Raw genomic sequence first — 17,365 nt, 5'->3', positions numbered from 1 at the left:
GGCAAAATAACTGTCAACCGATCAACAATTACTTCAATATTGAGTGAGTATAATATGCTGTATTGTATATGTATAAGTATTTTACTTTTTTATATTAAAGAGTGCTAATTAAGAAATATTTTGAACTAAGACAATTAATTTGATCCACCAGGCTAATAAGCATACCTATATTCAAAACGACAATTCCAAATCCTGTTCGCGTATCTTTTTTGTAGTTAAAGGGAGGGGTCATGTTAATTCGGTAAAAAATACATATTTTTAAGAATTTGTTTTTAACTTATTTTATCAGTTTTCACATAATATGCAACATTTGAACAATATTTTTCCAAATTTTCATTGCAAATTATTGAGAATTCCCTGGCGGATTAGGTTTTACTATATATTCACTTTTAAAGTGGACAAAAAGTTATTTAGAAGGTGAAATATTGTGAAAAAAAAAGTGTTGAATATGTTAAATGAGTATTTAGAGAATCGATTTAAGCAAAAATTGCAATTAATAAAGCTCTAAAAATAAAGAATAAAACTGTAACTAGCAACAGAATCAATTAAAACAAAAAAATAAAAATGTTAAAGTTATTATTATCAATCAATCTTTCGTAGCACTTGAAAGCCAAAAAGACGTCTTTTCTACCAAAAATCGGATAATTTGTTATTGTAAATTTAGGAATTTTTTCTTTTTTAAAAAAAGCTCCCAAGGATACCTATAAGGAATTTTGTGAAGAAGTACTGTTCCAAATTTCAAAACGGTTGGTTCAATACTCATAACTCCGTCAATTTTGATCCGACTGACTTGAAATTTTAACACAATATTTTAGAGATATAGTCATTTAAACCAAATTAGAAAATTGCGAAAAAAAATTAAACAACTCTTATCTCCCATCCCCCTTTAACAAAGAAACAAATAGTAGTTCAGTTATTAATTATACAGTTAAATTCCAAAATTAACTTCAAAATCTTATTGTTCCAAGAGTACATTCTTAATTGTTATATGAATATAAAAGTTTAACATTTTTAATTTAAATCCTATGAGTTTTAATATTTATATGATTAATCAGTGTATTTTTAAGTAGACTTTCTTGTGCAGAATTGGTAAAAAATACACGTTTTTAAACTCTTATCGTAAAAAATGTATTATAGTCATTGCAAAAATTCCTTTTGAATATTGTTACATATATTACAAGAAGGTAAACCTATTTTATTCAGGAAGACAGTTTCCAGGCAACCAATTTTATATAAATTAAAAATTCAAACGGAATTCTCTTCATAAGGGTTTTTTCTAGACAACAAACCTCGAAAACTATTTTTTATAATTTTTTATACACATTTTTCTCAAAAATAGAAAAAACGATGTGTTTTTGAGTCAATTCACCCCCGTAGAAAAGAACAGGGGGCGAAAATGTAAAATTTTAGAGATTTATTGTCTACTCTCTAAATTTGAATTAGTAAAAATGTTTACTAATTTCAATTTGTGACTGACTTTCTGCTTTCGAATTAGTAAATTTTACTAATTATAATAGTAATTTCTACTGATTTATTATAGTAAAATTTACTAATTCAAAAGCAAAAAGTCTGTCTCTAATTCAAATTAATAAACATTTTCACTAATTCGAATTTAGAGAGTATGTAGTTTTTTAGATAAAGAATCGAATTGATTTTTGGTTTTTTAAAATCCGTTCAGTAGATTTCCAGAAAAGTGTTTCCACGTTTTCAAAGATATGTTTTCGAGAAAAACGCGTTCAAAGTTTTCGTAACGTATTGCAGTGAGTTAATAACAGTCATAAAAATTGCTATAACTTTTTCCATTTGCATATTTCTTCAAAAATATTTTGGGACATAAATTTTATGTTTCTAAGGAACATATTTTAAATAAAAAAAATTAATTTTTTTTAAAACTATTTTTGCCCATGACTTAAAAAAAATATTTGAATAAAAATTTATTTATTTTTTTCTTTCTTAAAATTACTTTTATTTTTCTATTTATGATAACAACGTTTATGCAACAACATAAACAGTATTTATTCAAAGTTAATTTTAAAAAATTTTTAAATATTTTCTATCCATTGTAACGCTTAAAAAATGCATCCAATTACCTTCCACATTACTATGAAATTTATACGGCCTAGATTTAAGAAATTATTGACATTTTAAGAATAAAATTTTTGAAAAAAATAACTTGTTTGTTTCTTAATTGTAAAAATAAATGGCAATTATGCAATTTATATTACTCATAAAATGAAAATTTTCATGATAAAGCAAAGTATTCAGGAAATGAACACTAAAATTTCAGACTTTAACTTTGCACAGATTTTTACGTTCTAAGCAATTTTGATTAATATTAAAATTTTATAGGGTTTATTAGAGTAATTTGAGGGTATTAATCGATTTTAGAAGTAACAAATAATTTTTCTCGATTTGTAATAATTTTCTTAATTACAATATTTCCCACTATCCAATTTTAAAAGCAGTCTAATGCATATCCGCACATTAACATTAAACAGTGATACTTGTAGAAGAAACCATAGAAGCGTAGATATTCGAGCATCGGAGGTTCCCTGTCGCTTTGCACAATTACATCCAATTCAACCAATTTAGATCAATTAGTGTTAACTAGCTCAATTGGCAGATCAACTAGTAGGACTTGCTGAGGCGAAGTCGACATATACTTCCCAGGCAGTAATGACGACGATGCTTTTATACACATGTACTTTTATACTACTCTTGTAGTTTTTAATATTGTTTCGTTTTTTTATTGCCTCCTGCTTTTTGAATATACTTAATATATAAAATTACACAAGTATTTTTACTACTGGTGGAAAAATTCCCAATCGAAATGATACTTTTTGTTGGTACAAGTAACGCGACATCAAAAGAATATTTGAAATAACTTTAAAATAGACATTTTTGCTTTTACGCAAAGAGCGATATTTAAAAATATAAAATATTCCAAAGCTTAGAAGGTCCCAATCAGAAAACGGGTTATAATTTTTTTTAAACTAAAAATCATCGTCAAATAAAATAAAAAAGTTTTAAATCATAATTTTTTGGGGAATACTTTTTCGTAATATTCATACAAATACGAAGAGCTTACAAGAAATTGAAATTTTGAACCCTTTTTCAATTTAAAAGGGGAGAATTTGAAATGAAGAATTTATTTGGAACGTTTTTTTTAATTTTATTCGATTCTATAAAGAATATTTAGCTGATTATTCTATAATAAAACATTTCTGACTCGATGTTCGTAGAATTATTAAGAAATTTTAATTATTATTGTTATTATTATATAGAAACGACTTTTTTACAATACTTTAATAATAATAAATGAAATGAATAACAATTTTAATGTGACTTTTAGCACAAATTATTTATATTCGCCAATAAATGAATAATTGATAATCATTTTTAAAAGAAAGTAAATTGTTTAAACAATATTCTTTGAAAAATTATTTAAACAAATTAAAATTATTATTGACAACAAATTATTGTTGTCAATACTATATTTTCTTCAAAACAAAAAATATTTTCATTAAAAAATTTGTTCAGTTTAAAAAATCAATAAAAATGCGGAATCATTTTTGTAACCTTACGCGGCAAGCTTGCAGAAAATTTGACTCATAAGTTGTTGCAAGCTTGCTGCACGGAGAGAGAATATATATTAAATTTTGTAAAAATATTTTCAAATTGGGGAAAAAGTGCGACAAAGCGAAATTTTGATATCAAAAAATACTAAACTTTAAAAAAACTTATATGAAATTTAGTAAAGTTATATTAGAATTTAATTAATATTCTTGATATTTGATATAATTATACTAAATTTCACATAAGTTTTTTTAAAGTTTAGTATTTTTTGATATCAAAATTTCGCTTTGTCGCACTTTTTCCCCAATTTGAAAATATTTTTACAAAATTTAATATATATTCTCTCTCCGTGTGTGTAAGCATGAAAATTTTCAAAGAAGCATAATTGCTTCTTGCTACAAAAATTTAATTTTGTTTTTCCCTGACTTTTCACTGATTTTCAGATAAAATTTTGACTTTTCCCCTCACCCTAAAGAACATTTTGATTCAATCTAAAAGTTAATCATAATTTATAATTATTTATGAAAATAATTGATTGTTTGGGTAGAATTTTATCAAAATTTTTGAAAATAATTGAATTTCTGGAGAGAATTTTGATATTTATAAAGATAATTGAATCTTTTGAAGCATGACGTTAAAATTTTTTAAACAATATTAAATTTATATAATATTAAACAATTCTACTAATTTCAACATCAGAATTAAAATAAAATTTTTCAAAGAAATTAGTTTTACAGAATTGTTAATTAAAAGTATGAAAAATTCAGATTTTCAAAAGTTTGAATTTGAAAACTTTTCAAAATTCAATTATTCCTAAAAATTCACGCTATAATGGTTTTAATATTCAATTAATACCTCAAATTTTAACTGAAATTCATTTTTAAAACAATTTTTATTAGAAAATTCTACGAGAATTTAATTTTTTAAATACAAAAATAAATAATTTATTCAATAATTTAATTCTTATAAAGAATTTTATTAACAAATTTTTAAATAATTGAATTCTTTTGGCGAATTTTAATAACATTTTTGTAAAATAATTACATTTTTCGAGAAATTCGATTAAAATTGTATTAAAAATAATTGAAATTCTGCTATTAGTTTTATTATTTATATGAAAATAATTGAATTCCTATAAAAATTTTTATTATTTATGAAAGTAATAAAAGTATTGCGAGGAAATTAATAAAAACTTTGTATAATTAATTGAATTCCTGAGAAATTTTTATTATTTATTTAAATAATTGAATTCTTTTGAAAAACTTTATTAAAATAGTAGATATTGAAAATAATTGAACTTTGAAGAAGAGTTTTATTATTTTGAAAAATAATTGATATTTGGACGAAAATTTAAAAAAAAATTTTAAATAATTGGATTTCTGCGAAAATTTTTATTAATTTTGAAAATAATTAAATTTCTGCAATCACTTATATAACTTCTCCAAAATTCCATACTAAAATTACAACTTTTCAAAAATGTAAGTTCTTTAATATTTCTAATCAATAATTCATTAAAAATTAAAATTTTCTAAAATTTTAAATTGAAATCTATTGAAGTTCATTTATTTATGAAAATTGTTAACGCAATTATTTTGAAATTCAATTCATTTTGAAAATTCATTTTAAAGAATTAATTTATTTAAAAAGAAATTTTTGTCAAAAATTGAAAAAATTGAAGGTTTTGTATTAGAATTCGTGGTTATTTTATAGTTTATGAGTCAAACAAAAAAGACACCAAAGTTAAGAATTTTCTTACGAATTCTAAAAATTTAATTTTTTCCAAACTTATAATAAAAATCCCTGACTTTTCTTTGACTTCCCTATACAATTCTCTTTTTTCTCTTTTTCCCCTGAATTCCCTGACCTGTGGCAAACCTGATTAATTATGGAAACTATCAGAAAACTAGTTAGAATAAACTGAAAGTTTCTTAATTCTTTTAATTATTTTAATAACAAATAAAGTTAAAACTAGTAACCAGCTAGATTGGCGTAGCTATCTGGAAACTACAAATAGATGCTATTTTCTATATAGTTTATGTATTGAGTCTAACATGATATATATTTTCATACAGGGGGAGTGAGACGTCTCAAAACATTAAAAATTTGCTTACGTAATACTTGAATAGTCCCTATATCAATTTATTAATTTAAGATCAACTGGAAGAAAACTGTTCAAGAGGTTAAAAATACGCTCTACAATCTACAACTATTATTATTTTGTCCATTTATAATAATAACGAATTTTATTCGTTTTCGCCGATAAGATTTTAAATAATAATACAATAAAAATACTTTAATTAAAATTAACAAAAGTTTTTTCTTTAAATATTAGGTTTTTTAAAATCACTTATAGGTAATAATTACATAAAAAGTCAGTCAACGGTTAAAATAAAATTACAATTCTGTTAACAACTTTTTTCTAAAAAAAAAAATAACAGTTCTGTCAGAAAAACCTAATTTTTTATGAATAGGGCGACTGGAGTACATAAGTATACAGAGGGAGGACGAAAGAATGTGCTAATTTTTCGGCCGATCTGTGCGGCAATGAAAAATTTGACCGCGGTCATTTCACATATGAAAACCCACATGTTCGTCAATGTGAGTAATACCTGTATAATATGAGTCAAACGGAGTAATGGAACTTAATCGAAAACTAGCCACCCGCAGCTTGGAGCAAATCTTATGCGGGACGAAATGACTTCTCTGCGCCTACGATTCAGTTTCCCCTTTTGAGTATATGTCTGCTCTCACTCTTTATCCTAATTTCTCCCCTTTTAATATCTCCAAAATATTGTGGGAAACTTAAACTCATGATTTTTTTTTCTCACAAAATATGTGGGTTGGATGTTTGACAAAAACTATAATAATCTCCTTTTCAGTTCTGCACTTTATCACATAAGACGTAAAAGAGGAAATTAGTATCTTACAAAATGTATTCATTTTCATAGAATAATATAGTATTATATTATTATATTTACGATACATTTCGAAGAATAGATATTAATATCAACAGTTTTTTTCTAGAGCAAAGAAATGAAATTTCGCTAAAAAGCAATAGGGTTCCGTATGGTATATATACATAAAGTGTACGGAACCCTAAAAATCACATATGCAGTCCTTAAATCCTAACCGAATTTATTTCTAAATTTTATTAAATGATGGACTATATAAGTAAACTGTTTTTCTAGATTTAGTAATTATTAATTAATTACTCTTAAAAATTAACAAATAACTTTTGTGCCATTATCAGCAACTAGAGTACATTTTTAACCTTTTAGACAGTTTGACCTAATTACAAACAATGAAAAATATATTTTCTTGAATGCATTTTATTGAATAGAATTCTTTTTATATTCAATCGTATTTTGCTGGAAAAATTTATTTTAAAATAAAAAAAAGAGAAGAAATAGACTTTTTCGGTGAAATACAGAAGCAAAAGAAAAACATATAGTGTCAAGTTAAAAGAACCTGTCAAATCTTTATGCTTGGATAACACAGGGGACAGGGGTAGTGCCCTTTATTCTGAATTATACGGAGTAGCACTTGAGCCAGCTATATAATACAAGAATAAGACACAAATGCGCAGGTGAAGAAAGCCAAGACTTGGGGTCCAGTTTGATTCTACAGATTCAGAAAACATTTTATTTGTAATAACCAAATAAAAATGCATTGCATAAAACTTTTCATTAACTCCACCACATTTTTCATTTCAATTGAATATTTTTATTTGAATGAATCAAATAATTATTCCATTCGATTGCAATTCTTTATGTTTCCCTTAACCCTTTAACGCCCGTTTCCCACTTGAATTTTAACCTCGTACAATTATTAAAAGAAGACTAGAAAAATTCCAAACAAACCATTTCCGACTATTTTCGGGGTCGCTATTTCGAATAGTGATTAAAATTTCCAAAAATAATATTTAACCCACTCTTTTAAAGAAATTTTCCAAAAAATGCAAGTTTTTTGGGTGGAATATTCTTTTTATTGTACTTCTCATTATTATATCGGTTTCTTCATATCGTCTAAGGTATAAAAAACGATAGCTGTACTTTAAACATTAGCATTAGTTTTTTTTCATCTTTCATTCAAAAATAGCGCCCGAACGTTAAATTTTTTTTAAAAATTACACATTTTTTTTTCTAATTTTATTCAAATTCGCTTGAAAATTGTTACTCGGGGGTTCATGAGGTCGCTGTTTATGAATCTGATGTTAGTTTTTAAAAGTACAAAATGGCGGATTCAATATGGCGGACGAAAAAATAAGAATTATTCGGATTGGATTGAAAATTGTTACTCAGGGGTTTTTGGGGTCGCTTAATACGAATATGAAAATTCAATTTTGAGAAAAATTTAATTATTCTTCAATAAATTATTTATTGTTGTATTTAAATAGTTGCGAATATTCTTGTAGAATTTTTTCTAATAAAAATTGATTTAAAAATTAATTTTACTTAATAGTTTAGATGAATTTTTAGAAATAATTGGATTTTGAAAAGTTTTTAAATTAAAGTATTAAAGAATCGGAATTTTTCAATACTTTTAACTAACAATTTTGTACAATTATTTTTTTTTTTTTTTGAAAAAGTTTAATTGGATTTTTTAAAAATTTATTTCAAGTTTTGATTTTCTAATTAATAATTAAAGAATTTTAGAATAATCGAAATTTCACGTAAAATTGAATGTAAACAAATATTTTGAAAATTCTTAAAGAACTTTTTCAGAAATTATTAAAACTAAATTGTTTTAAAGAAGAATTTTAGTTATAAAAATTCTATTAAATAATAATTGAGTTGAAGAAAATAATTTTGAAGAAGTTACAGTAACAATTTTGTTATATAACTAATGATTTTATCACTCAGTCATCTTTAATTAAAGTTATTCAATATCAAAATGTTTGAATTTGAAATTTTTTAAAATGTTAATTCCTAAATGGAAAAAAAAAATGATTAAATATTTATTTAAAAAGAAGTTTTCGAATAATTTTACAGTTAAAGAAATTGATAAATAAATGTTATAGAGCATTTTTTGAGTATCTAATAATTTTTAGAGTCCAGGGTTCCTACAGAATCTGGAAATCATGGAAATGGTATGGAATTTTTAAAAGGCTTCTGGAAATCAGAAAAATCATGGAAATTGCCTGAAATTTTTAAAAGTTCCTAAATTTTTCCTGTTTTCTATTTTTTCTCTTTAATAGAAATTCAATGAGAAATTTTACGATATAATAAATACTAGCAACGTATCCTCGCATTCTCTTACGCTCGTTCGGTTGAATTTAAACTTATTTGTTTTTATTTATTTGATCTAAGTAAATATTTATTGGTCATAAATATTTTAATTTATAGTATCAAATAAATAGTTATTTGTACCAAATACGAATTACTTAAGTCAAGTAAATAGAATAATTGAATCTAATAAATATAGCTTTAAATCAATTATAAAAATTACTTGATTCAATAATAGTTTTTAATTCAAATAAATTAAGTGGTCAAAGTAGTTTTTTTACCGAATGGTGAAGTTTAAAAGGCGAGTAAAGTATTTTTAAAGAGCCCAAAAATAATTAAGTAATTTTCCAAAAAATAAAAGAAAAATGTTGAATTTTAAGAATTTTCGATTTTTGGTACTAGTGGTCACAGTAGTTTTTTGACTAAGGATGAAGTTTAAAAGACGAGTAAAGTATTTTTGAAGAGCCCAAAAATAATAAAGTTAAGTGTCATAAAAAAGAAGCAAAAATGTTGAATTTTCAAAATTTCGATTTTTTGCAAATTTCAGAAAATTAGTTTTTTAACCAAAGGGCTGAGATAAAAAATTAGGTAAAGTTTTTTTGAAGAGCCCAAAAATAATGAAGCTAAATGCCATAAAAAAGAAGAAAAAATGTTAAATTTTCAAAATTTCGATTTTTCGCAAATTTTGGAATTTTTTTTTTTTTTAACTAAAGAGCTGAGATAAAAAATTGGGTAAAGTGTTTTTGACGAGCCCGAAAATAATGAAGCTAAGTACCATTAAAAAGAAGAAAAATGTTACATTTTTTTGGACATATGGATTTTTTAATATTACACTGAGAAAACATACTAAAATGAAATACAAAAATAATTTTAAATGATTTTGTTTAATTAAAATTAGTTTGTACGTTTAATCTCAATATAAAAGAATTATCTACTGCTTCAAAAGTATTATTTGTTTGAATAATTATATTTAATTCAAACATATTTTGACTATTTTGACTTAAACAAAAAATATGTTTAAAATTTTTATATTTAATTAACTTAAAAGTTGATTATAAATAATTTCAAATCAATCATAACTCATATTTGAATTAAATATATTATTTACATAACTGAACGAAAAAATAGGTTTTAATAAATTATAAAAACGTTTTACTTTATGACATTATTGGCAAAATTAATCGCCATTCTGTTTCCATTTAGGTGTAAGTTTTATCAAAAAAATTGGAAACGAAACCTAAGTATCATTGCAGTAACCCGCATGGCACCTGACCATTTACTGCGTTTGGATAAAAAGAATAAAAAGTGCCCCTGCATCATTCCTGTTGGACTATAGGGAAAATAATTTAGCCGAATAATAACCTCACCACTAACTCTGTTGAATTAGGGCCAATGTGGGTGTTTTCTACACAAGATACACATTTACACATATTTTATTCAAGTAGAGTGCAGGGTGAAAATAACATTTGGATTTTATACAAAATTATTCAACCGTTTTATCAGATATTTAAGTTTATTTATATACGCAACTAATGATTCAATTTTTTGTCTAATACTTAAATTTTAGAGTGTCAACTGAGAACCACATTCAATATTGAAAATAATTCAGTTAAAAAAAATAATAACAATTAAAAATAATTCGATGCAATATTAAAAATAAACAATTGTGACCTGCCAAGTTAAAAGGGACCTTAGGTCAAAACAATCAATTTTTTACGTTATTGTTATAGAAATTTTTTTTTTTTAATAATAAAATTAATCATTTTGGAAATTTTCATTTCAATCATTAAATAGAGAAAAATTTTTGGAAATAATTGTATTTTTGACAGGAATTTTATTAAAATTTTTGAATTTGAATTTCTGCAAAAAATTTTATTGCTTTTGAAAATATATTGAATTTTTGTGATGAATGCTGTTATTATTTATAAAAATAATTGAATTTTACAATGAATTTTATTAAAATTCCAGAAAATAATTGAATTTTAGTAAAGATGCTAAACTTGTTTTTTGGATTTTTAAAAATTTAGTAAAGATTTTAAAGCAGGTTGTTTTTTTTAATAATCCACATTTATTTAATTTCAATTAAAAATTGTTAAGCTTTTCGTCCATCGACGAATTTTGATAAATTTATCAAGATAATTGAATTTTTTCAAAGAATTGCGTTAAAATTTTTGAAATATTATTAAATCCTATATTAAAAAATTCAAAAAATTTCATCACAATATTGTTAATTAAAAATTTTCAAAAAACTGAGTTCTTCAAAATTTCTATTTAAATAATTAATTGATAATTATTAAAATTGAAATTTTCGAAAATTACAAATTGAAATTTATTTATTAATAAAAATGGTAAACGCAACTCTTTTAAAATTTAATTATTTTTGTAATCTTCAAGTAAAATTATTCACAATGAAAAAAAATTTATTTAATTTAAATAACCGATTACTTGACTAAATTATCAATTAAATATTTACTTGAATCAAATAATTTTTATTTGAGTCAATTTAGAAATGGCATTTGCTTCAAATACTGATATTATTGGTTCAAATACCATTTAATTAACTCAAATCAAAATTATTCGATTGAAGTAATTATATTTAATTGATAATAGTCAAGTAACCTGTTATTTGCATCAAATTAATTTTTTTTTTTTAAGTGCAGTAAGTAATTTTATATAGTTTTTCAAGAATGAAGTTATTTAAAGAAATTATTGTCAGAAATAGAAAAAATTGAAGCTTCCTGAGTCAAAATTTAGACCCTCTTTTTTTAAATCTTTTTTAAACCTGAAAAGAGGATTTCAAATTTTTATGAAATTTAAATTTTTTAAATTTCTATCGATGCTAATAGATTTATTGAAATCATTCAAAAAATATTGTTTGCATCTTCTATAGGACAATTAAAATATAACTCTGCGAAAAAATTCCAATTTTAGTTTTCGAAGTATTTTTAAAAATCTTTTTTTGGACCTCTTTTAAGCCTCTGATAGTGCAGAAAAATCCATTTTCGCAGTTTTTAGGTTCAAAAGAGGATTTAGAAGTTTAAAGAGGCTTAAAAGAGGTTTTTAGAGAACTAAAAGAGGGTATAAATTTTGACTCGGGTAAGCACCCTGAATTTTAATCAATCTGAAGTGTAAAAATGTAAGAATTTATAAAAAAAATTTTTAAATTTTAAAAAACTAATGTATTTTGAAAAGTAAAGCCATTTTGTTTTGCTTTTGTCTCAATAGATTAATTATTGGACTTAATAATAGTAACCCCCTACAGACACGCGATGAACAGAACTCGGGCGAGCTGGAAAGTTGAGTATATAGGGGTAACCGCATGAACTCTTTGCACCACAAGACTCGTCAGACAATACTCAATACAGAAGTCGTTCACTATAAGAATTATTTTTCTCACCCTTCTTTTCATCTTTTTCTCTCACACTGTCGAAAAATAAAACATTCCCTAAAAACCTATATATGAAAAGATTAATTTCCACTCACTTTGTTACTATGTCACCAATAAGGAAAATTAAAAACTATTTTTTCATTATTTGCGATAAAATGAAATTAAAACATCCCTTTAATAAATTAACTCCCGCCAAGGAGAATTTTTCTTCAAAGTCCTTTTCATGTCGGCTAGGCATCCACCTCGGCATCCACTGCACTTTCCCAAGTGCTTTATTGAAATTTTTTGTCAACAATTTTTAATTTATTATTATTATTGTCACATTCAACAACTATATAAAAGGAATTATTTTTAATTTTCTAGTTTTCAATTTTTACATGTTCCTTGAGTATAAAAAATATTTGCATCAGCATATGAATTCTGTTTTGAGAATTTCCCTCGTGGACCGTGTGAGAGTGCTTTTTAGGTAAGGGCGGGTAAGGGGATAATTGATGAAGCCTGGGAAGAGAAAGAAAATTATAGCATATAAGCGACGACGCGACGGGCGCAACGAAATCAACGTTTACTACATAGTCCGCGTTAATTAGTTACAATGAAAATTAACAGTTAATACACGCGCGTACGCAAGGAATGGGGGTAGTTTGATTGGGCCAATTCGAGGCAATTCTTGGTGATTGTTGGTTTCATTGAGTCTGTTTAAAGAGCTCAGTGCCATGTTGCCGGTCAACGAACATAGGTCTGTTCAAAATAACTTACATATCTTTGGAAACATTCAATAACAATTGTTTTCCTGTCATTTCATTTACTGGAAAAAAATTAGTGCCTGGCGAAATTTTCCTCCTTGGGAGATGGGATTGTGTTGTGTACGTGAGTGTGTGTGAGATGCGTGAAGAAGCGGTGCATAAGGAGAAGAAGAAGAAGAACAAGAAGAAGTAGAACAAAGGTGCAAGGATAGTTGGAAAGCATTTGACGAAGGTCGAGTATGTTGACCTACAAATGTCAGGTCACACTGGAGAACTGAAAACTCCTTCCTGCATCCGCAGATAGCACAGTTCTTTGCAGGAAATTAACTGAGTTAAGTCGGTTAACTTCCTGTTTAGTGTTAACTTCCTAGAATCATTATATGTCCTCCGAGGCACGCTTCAATATTTCCGAAATCTTATTTGACATTAAATCTTTTAATAGAAAAATTCCATTTAATATGAAATTTATTTGACATAAGATTTTTTGAACGTAAAATTTATTTAACATAAGTTTCTTTGGACGTAAAATATATTTGACATAAATATCATTTGACTTAAAATTAATTTAACATAATTCCCATATTTAACATGAAACTCACTTAAGTCGGCGTCAAAGTCGATTGGATTTTTACATTAAGCTTCAATGGGAAAATCACATCGACTTTGACACCGTCTTATAAGGGGACCTTCTGGTGCAGAATTGGTAATAAAACAAACTTTTTTAAACTCTTATTGTCAAAAATGTATTATAGTTATTACGAAAATTCCCTTTGGATATATTAATACATCTTACAAGAAGAGAATTACAAAATTTTTAGTATTTTTAGTTCATTTTCGCAGCTGTAGGTGGCGTCTTCCAAAAGGTGCCTCTTATTCAGGGAGACGCAGTTTCCGGGCAACCTATTTTACATAAATTAAAAATTCGAACGGTACCCTCTTCATAAGAGTTTTTTCTAGACAACAAACCCAAAAAAATCTTTATTTTTAAATGTTTTACAATTTTTTATACACATTTTTCTCAAAAAATCGAGAAAATGATGTGTTTTTGGGTCAATTTACCCCGGTAAAAAATAACAGGGGGTAAAAATGTGAAATTTTAGAGATTTATTGTCTAATTTTTTAGATAAAGAATCAAATGGTTTTTGGTTTTTTAAAATCGGTTCAGTAAATTTTGAGAAAAGTATATCTCCCAGTTTTCAAAAATTTATTTTCGAGTAAAATGTGTTTAAAGTTTTTGTAAAAACTTATTGCAGTGAGTGAAGAAAGGTTCATAAAAATTGCTATAAACTTTTTTCTTTTGTATATTTTTTAAAAAATATTTTGGGGTAGAAATTTTATGATACTATAAGGAACATTTTGAAGCAAAAAAAGAAAAAATCGATTTTTCTGAAATTCTTGACCGCAGAAAGTCCACAAAACATAAATTTCCAATTGACATAAAAATTACTTGACACAAATCTTAATAATTAACATAAAACTCATCAGAGTTGCTAAAAAAATTTAATTTTGTTTTTCTCTGACCCTGAAGAATATTCTGATTCACTCTTAAAATTATAGATAATTATTTATGAATATAATTGAATTTTACATAGAATTTTATTAAAATTCCTAAAAATAGTTGAATTTTGGAAAAGAATTTTAATATTTATAAAGAATAAATTCTTTCGAGGAATTGAGTTTAAATTTCTGAAATAATATTAGGTATATAATTATATTAAAAATTCCACTAATTTCAATAGAATTGGAATAAAATTTTTCAAAAAAAAAATTAGTTTTACAGAATTGTTAATTAAAAGTATGAAACATTCAGATTTTCAAAGGTTTGAATTAAAAACCTTTTCAAAATTAAATTATTTCAAAAATTCACATAATGCTTTCAATATTCAATTACATATTAATATTATTATCTAAAATTGTAACTGAAATCCATTTTTTTACTAGATTTTTTATAGAATTTTATAGAATTTTTTATAGAAAATTCTACGAGAATTCAATTATTTCAATACAAAAAGAAATAATGTTTTGAAATTTGAATTGAATTTTCATAAAGAAATTCAGCCAGAAATATTTAAATATAATAGAATTCTTTTAATGAATTTAAATAAAATTTGTAAAAATAATTACATTTTTCGAGGAATTACATTAAAATTGTATTGAAAATAATTGAAATTCTGCGAAGTATTATTATAAAAATAATTGAATTTTTGGAAAGAATTTTACTACAACAATTTTCTTAAATAATTAAATTTCCATGATAAATTTTATTATATTTGTGAAAATAATTTTAAATTATTACCATGAAATTTATAAAAAAAACTTGTAAATAATTGAATTCCTGTGAAATTTTTATTATTTATAAAAATAATTAAATGTTTGAGTAGAATTTTATCAAATTTTTTTTTAATTAATTGAATTATAGGAAAATTTTAGGATTAAAATAGAAGATATTGAAAATTATTGAATTGACGAAAATTTTTGAAAATAATTGAAATTTTCACAAGAATTTCATTTAAATTTTTTAATATAATTGAATTTCTAAGAAGAATTTTATTATTTATGAAGATAATTGAAATTTTGTCTATAATTTTAAAAAAATTTGATAACTGAATTTCTGCGAAGAATTTTATTACTTTATAGAAAATAATTGAATTTCTGCAATCATTTGTAACTTCTCCAGAATTCAATAATTTTTCTTAGTGTTTTTTACTAAAATTCTTCTATAAATCAATTATTTTTAATAATTAAAAAAATTTATATTAAAAAATTTAACTAATTTCAGAAGAATTTGAATTATTAAAATTTTTCAAAAATCTTTTTAGAATTTCTAATAAAATTGATTAAAAATTGGAATTTTCAAAAATTTTAAATTGAAACCGTTTATTTGAAGTTCATTTATTTAAACATGAAAATTGTAAACGCAACTCTTTTAAAATTGAATTAGTTTTCAAATATTGAATAAGTAAAATTATTCATTAAATAATTTATAAATTACACTGTGTGACAGTAAAATGGCACTTTAAATCGGACCTATCCTAACTTGTTCGTGTTGAAAAACTGAAAAAAGTAGTATGTTTGAAATTTCCCAAACACCCCCAAAATTTAATTTTAGGGGCAAAAAACCGTTTTTTGTGTTTTTATGTAGACAATTATACGTAACTTCCGCAATTTTCAACCGATTTTCAAAATTGTTCTTTTGTTTGAAAGGGGAAAAGCACACCTTTTCAACCGTGTATTGTCCGTTTTTGTCAAAATAAAAATTGACAAAACCGCGGTTGAAAATATTTGCGATTTAACGATTTTCATTACATTTTTTCAACTTTAACGAGCTTTTTAGAATAATATTCGAATTTACAGATTTTTTTCATGATAATTTCTTAAAAGTATACTTAATTCTGCGTAAAATGAGCATTTTTTGAAAAAAATTAATACAAATTGAGGGAGATACGTGAATTTTAAGATTTTAAAATTTTTTCGCTAAATTTACAAGTATTTCAATTTTGTTGTGGAATTTACATCAGGGCACTTTAAATTTTGTATTCACTAAATTTAATTGATTAACTAAAATGGCATGCATGTCAAACTTGTTTTTGATAGATTTAAATAAAGACAGTGTGCGTATTTATAGGGGGTCTGGTTAAATTTTAACTTTTCTATATTTATATTGTTTAAGTGTGTTAATGTTTTTCAAACATTATTTAGGATTCAAATCTATTCTATGTTATCAAAATTAATAAAATTGTTCAGTATTGCGAAAAAAGCGAAAAGTTCGACAATAAAAAATAATTAAAAAATGCGGTAGAAGTTCAAATTTATATTTTACGAAATTTTAAGGCATTCTTATATAAATTGTCAAATAATTATCTGTTATTCTTTATTTGAAGATTATAGAATAGATTTTAATCCTAAATAATGTTTGAAAAACATTGACACACTTAAACAATATAAATTATAGAAAAGTTAAAATTTAACCGGACCCCCTCTAAATACGGACTCTGTCTTTATTTAAATCTATCAAAAACAAGTTTGACATGCATGCCGTTTTAGTTAATCAATTAAATTTAGTGAATACAAAATTGAAAGTGCCCTGATGTAAATTCCACAACAAAATTGAAATATTTGTAAATTTAGCGAAAAAATTTTAAAATCTTAAAATTCACGTATCTCCCTCAATTTGTATTAAATTTTTTTCAAAAAATGCTCATTTTACGCAGAATTAAGTATACTTTTAAGAAATTATCATGAAAAAAATCTGTAAATTCGAATATTATTCTAAAAAGCTCGTTAAAGTTGAAAAAATGCAATGAAAATCGTTAAATCGCAAATATTTTCAACCGCGGTTTTGTCAATTTTTATTTTGACAAAAACGGGCAATACACGGTTGAAAAGGTGTGCTTTTCCCCTTTCAAACAAAAGAACAATTTTGAAAATCGGTT

This window comes from Leptopilina heterotoma, unplaced genomic scaffold (assembly GCF_015476425.1).
Source record: "Leptopilina heterotoma isolate Lh14 unplaced genomic scaffold, ASM1547642v1 Lhet_21, whole genome shotgun sequence".
Lineage (NCBI taxonomy): Eukaryota > Metazoa > Arthropoda > Insecta > Hymenoptera > Figitidae > Leptopilina > Leptopilina heterotoma.
This window is presented reverse-complemented; position numbering follows the sequence as displayed.